The following is a 4,971-nucleotide window of genomic DNA, read 5'->3' as shown; positions in this document are numbered from 1 at the left end:
GCCTTATGTATCTGGGTGCACCTGTATTGGATGCGTATATATTTAGGATCATTAGCTCTTCTTGTTCCATTGATCCTTTTACCATTATGTAATGTCCTTCTTTGTCTCTTTTGATATTTGTTGGTTTAAAGTCTATTTTATCAGAGATGAGAATTGTAACTTCTGCTTTTTTTCGATCTCCATTTGCTTGGTAAATCTTCCTCCATCCCTTTATTTTGAGCCTTTGTGTATCCTTGCATGTGAGATGGGTTTCCTGAATACAGCACACTGATGGGTTTTGGCTTTTTATCCAATTTGCCAGTCTGTGTCTTTTGATTGGGGCATTTAGCTCATTTACATTTAGGGTTAATATTGTTATGTGTGAATTTGATTCTGCCATTTTGATACTAGCTGACTGTTTTGCCCATTAGTCGATGCAGTTTCTTCATTGTGTTGATGCTGTTTACCATTTGGTATGTTTTTGGAGTGGCTGGTACTGGTTGTTCCTTTCTATGTTCAGTACCTCTTTCAAGGAGCTCTTGTAAAGCAGGCCTGGTGGTGATGAAATCTCTGAGTACTTGCTTGTTTGCAAAGGATTTTATTTTTCCTTCACTTATGAAGCTTAGTTTGGCTGGATATGAAATTCTGGGTTGAAAGTTCTTTTCTTTAAGGATGTTGAATATTGGCCCCCACTCTCTTCTTGCTTGTAGGGTTTCTGCTGAGAGATCTGCTGTGAGTCTGATGGGCTTCCCTTTGTGGGTAACCCTATCTTTCTCTCTGGTTGCCCTTAGCATTTTCTCCTTCATTTCAACCCTGGTGAATCTGATGATTATGTGTCTTCATGTTGCTATTCTTAAGGAATATCTTTGTGGGGTTCTCTGTATTTCCTGGACTTGAATATAGACCTGCCTTTCTTGGTTGGGGAAGTTTTCCTGGATTATATTCTGAAGAGTATTTTCCAGCTTGGATTCATTCTCTCTGTCACATTCAGGTACACATATCAAACATAGATTAGGTCTTTTCACATAGTCCTATATTTCTTGGAGACTTTGTTCGTTCCTTTTTACCCTTTTTTCTCTAATCTTGCCTTCTCATTTTATTTCATTGAGTTGATCTTCAACCTCTGAAATCCTCTTTTCTGCTTGGTCAATTCAGCTGTTAAAACTTGTGCATGCTTTGCGAATTTCTCATGCTGTGTTTTTCAGCTCCATCAATTCACTTATATTCCTCTCTAAGTTGTCCATTCTCGTTAGCATTTCATCAAATCTTTTTTCAACGTTCTTAGTTTCTCTGCATTGGGTTAGAACATGTTCTTTTAGCTCACAGAAGTTTCTTATTACCCACCTTCTGAAGCCTGATTCTGTCATTTCATCACACTCGTTCTCCATCCAGCCTTGTTCCCTTGCTGGTGAGGAGTTGTGATCCCTTGTAGGAGGAGAGGTGTTCTGGTTTTGGGTGTTTTCATCCTTTTTGTGCTGGTTTCTTCCCATCTTTGTGGATTTATCCACCTGTTGTCTTTGAAGTTGTTGACTTTCAGATTGGGTCTCTGATTGGATGTCCAGTTTGTTGATGATGAAGTTATTTCCTTCTGTTTCTTAGTTTTCCTTCTAACATTCTGTCCCCTCTGCTGTAGGACTGCTGAGGTCCACTCCAGGCCCTGCTTGCCTAGGGATCACCTGCAGCAGCTGCAGAACAGTAAGGGTTGCTGCCAGTTTCTTTTCCTGCTGTCTTTGTCCCAGTAGGATGCCTGCCAAATGTCAGTCTGAGCTCTCCTTTGTCAGGTGACTCTGGATATATGGGGGTCAGGGAGCTGCTTGAGGAGACAGTCTGTCCTTTATAGGAGCTCAAGTGCAGAGCTGTGATCTCTGTTGTTCCTTTAGAGCTGCTGGGCAGGTACGTTTAAGTCTGCTGCAGCAGAACTCATAAACCCCCTTTTTTTTCCCCAGGTGCTCTGTCCCGGGTAGTTACGGCTTTATTTATGAGCTTCTGTTGTGCTGCTGCCTTTTTATCAGGGCTGCCCTGCCCAGCGAGGAGGCAGCCTAGTCACTGTCTGCTTGCAGAGGCTTTGCTGAGCTGCTGTGGGCTCTGCCCAGCTGCTATGTGAACTTCCCTGCAGTCCTGTTTATTCGGATGTAATTAGAACTGCCTCGGCAAAGCCGGCCCACCTCTGTAGTGGTGGACTCTCTCTGTAGTGGTGGGTTGCCACGGTGATGGAGGGCTACCTCACAATGGCAGACTACCTCCGTAGTGGTGGAGTGCCTCGGCAATGGCAGACGCCCCTCCCCCACAGAGCTGAACCTTCCTGGGTTCAGCTGTGCATGCTGTGAAACTCTCAACCCTGAGCATTTCCAATTGCTGTTTTTTTGTGGGGATGGGATCAACCGAGCCTGATCACCTGACTGCCTGACTCAGAGCGTTTTTTTTTTTAGTTGAACGGTCGACTCTCTCCCAGGTGTTCCAATCGCCTGTTGAAAAGGCATCGGGATCTGTGTGATTTCCCATGCGGTGACACACTGCACCACTGAAACAGTGGCGCTGAGATTCACGGAGTTTTTTTGCCTGGGAATCTCCTGGCCTGGCTCCCTGTTTCAGTCCTCTTTTTGATCAGATGAATGGACGACTCTTCCTTCCCAGAGCTCCAATCACCAGCTAAATGGTGTCCCGGCCCATGTATTTTGTATGGAGAACCACCACCCTGGGGCGCCGGCCAAGCAGCTGCGCCAGCCAAACCAGCCGCACTGGCAACCCGTGGGGCTCCTTCACCAGGGAATCTCCTGATGTGTGGGCAATAAAAATCCGTCTGGAAATGCGGCGTCCACTCACCCTCTGTGCTTTCACTGGGAGCTGCAATCCTGAGCTGCTCCTAATCGTACATTTGGTTCTCCAGGCATATTTTGAAATTCTTACCCACAAGGTGATTGTATTAAGATGTGGGGCCTTTGGGAGGTGACTAGGTCATGAGGGCAGAACCCTGTGAGTATGACTAGAGCACTTGTAAAAGAAGTGATTTAAGAGAGACCTCTCGCCCTCTTCTGCCACATGAGGTTAGAGTGAGAAGGTTGTCTGTGAGGAAGCTAGTTCTCACCTGACAGCAAATCCACCAGCACCTTGATCTTGGACTCCCCTGTCTCTAGAATGTGAGAAATACATTTTTATTGTTTATAAACCATCCAGTCTACGGTATTTTGTGATAGCAGCCAGGATCTGCTAAAAAAGGGCACTTTGCTAGCTAGTGCTATATCCACGAGGTCAGAATCAAGACAGGGTCCACCTTTTTGAATACATATAAGTGAAGACTATGAGATAGCCAAGAAACAAGAACTAAATAAATGCAATTACTCTACAAACAGGAAATGTCATACTAAATCAACATACAGGGTTACAGCAGAAAATAATAATAGTAGCTTACATTTCCTGAGCTTCTAGTATGCTGAGCACGTTATATAAGCAGGTCGTTTAATAAGTAATATCTATCCATCATTTCCTACATGCAAGGTACTGTTTTAAGTACTTTAAATGTATTAATACATTTGAACCTTTTCAAAAACCCTATGAGGTAAGCATTGCTATTATTTCTATTGTACAGATAACAAAGGCATAGAGAGATTAAGTAATGCATCCAGAGTCAGGCAGCCAGTGAATGACACAACCGCCATTCAAATGTAGGCCTCCAGGCTAGAGAGTTCACATTCATAACCAATCTGCTCTACACCCAATCAGCAGTTAGACCGTAAAGTCTCCCCGGGCTTCTGCCATTCTGTATGGATGTCTAAGGGCAGCAGGTAATTCTTCTTCAGATGGCATCTCCATTGCATCTACCTTCAAACTGTCACTTCATTAGCCTGTAACTTACTTATGGAATGTAGAACAAATTCTAACCTCCTATCCCCCAATCTCAGTTGGATCTAGAATATAAGAGAACTTGGAAATTGATGTTATATGTTCAGCTATTAAGTAGTATCAGCATATGGGCTGCCTGGATGGGGCTGAACATTCCTGAACTGAAGTAAATAATTGCATCTTTGTGAGTATATTGAGTTCAAAAGTATGTCTTCAGTAATATGTAAGTGTTAAAAATAGCATTCTATTCAACCTCCCAATGCATACCTTTTTTTAAATCTATAAAGGTCAAATAATCTATTCAATCATGGTGCAGAAATCTATTCTAGTCACGAAAATGATTTGGTTACAAGGAAAAGGACCCAAATTAGCATAAATGAAATAAATATTGGTGAGAAAACAGAACTAATCAATTCTATAGACAAGAGGTCTAGTTGCCCTAACCTTTATAGTGACTGGAAAGCTTTGAGGACCTGAAGAGTTTCCCACTGTCTTCCTTTCCTTCTCAGGGGCCGCATGGCTCCTCTTCTCTGGTTATCTTTGCCTGTTTGCTCTAGTCTCCTTTTTCTGTAAACTCACTTTCTCCGCTCAATCCTATTCAACACAGATATAAAGGCAGCACCTGGCTCACCTCACAGCCTAGTGTCCACACATCACTACCACATCTCTGGATATCTATAGCTAAGAAGTCTTCCAAGAAGAAATCTGACTGGTCATTGAGTTGCCAGTGTATTAACTGATGTTGATTTGTATGGCCATCCTTGTGGCAATTTTGTGTAATCAGAGTAAGGCCCAGAGGAGCGCTAACCTTTTCAGAGTCTGAGTTGAGAAAGATGATGCCATCCGTTTTCCATACCCAGCCCTGGATGATTCAGCGCTACTCCCAGATTAGCTTCCACCCTTGCTCCCTCTATTCTCTGCAAAGCATCCAAACAAACTTCTAAAACAGCCTCTGCTTAAATCCTTTCAATAGCTTCTTATTGCCCAATAGGATAAACAACAGACTTTTGACATGGCCTTTGCAGCTGTATATCATGCCCATCTCTACAGCTTCATCTTTCCTCATTGCCTTCTAAGTTCTAATCAGACTTGGTTTCTTTCCATTTTTCAAAGAGAGTCATGTGTCTTACCTTAGATACTTATCTCATGGGT

This window comes from Cebus imitator, unplaced genomic scaffold (genome assembly GCF_001604975.1).
Source record: "Cebus imitator isolate Cc_AM_T3 unplaced genomic scaffold, Cebus_imitator-1.0 Scaffold489, whole genome shotgun sequence".
Classification (NCBI taxonomy): domain Eukaryota; kingdom Metazoa; phylum Chordata; class Mammalia; order Primates; family Cebidae; genus Cebus; species Cebus imitator.
Note: the sequence above shows the minus strand (reverse complement) of the source record.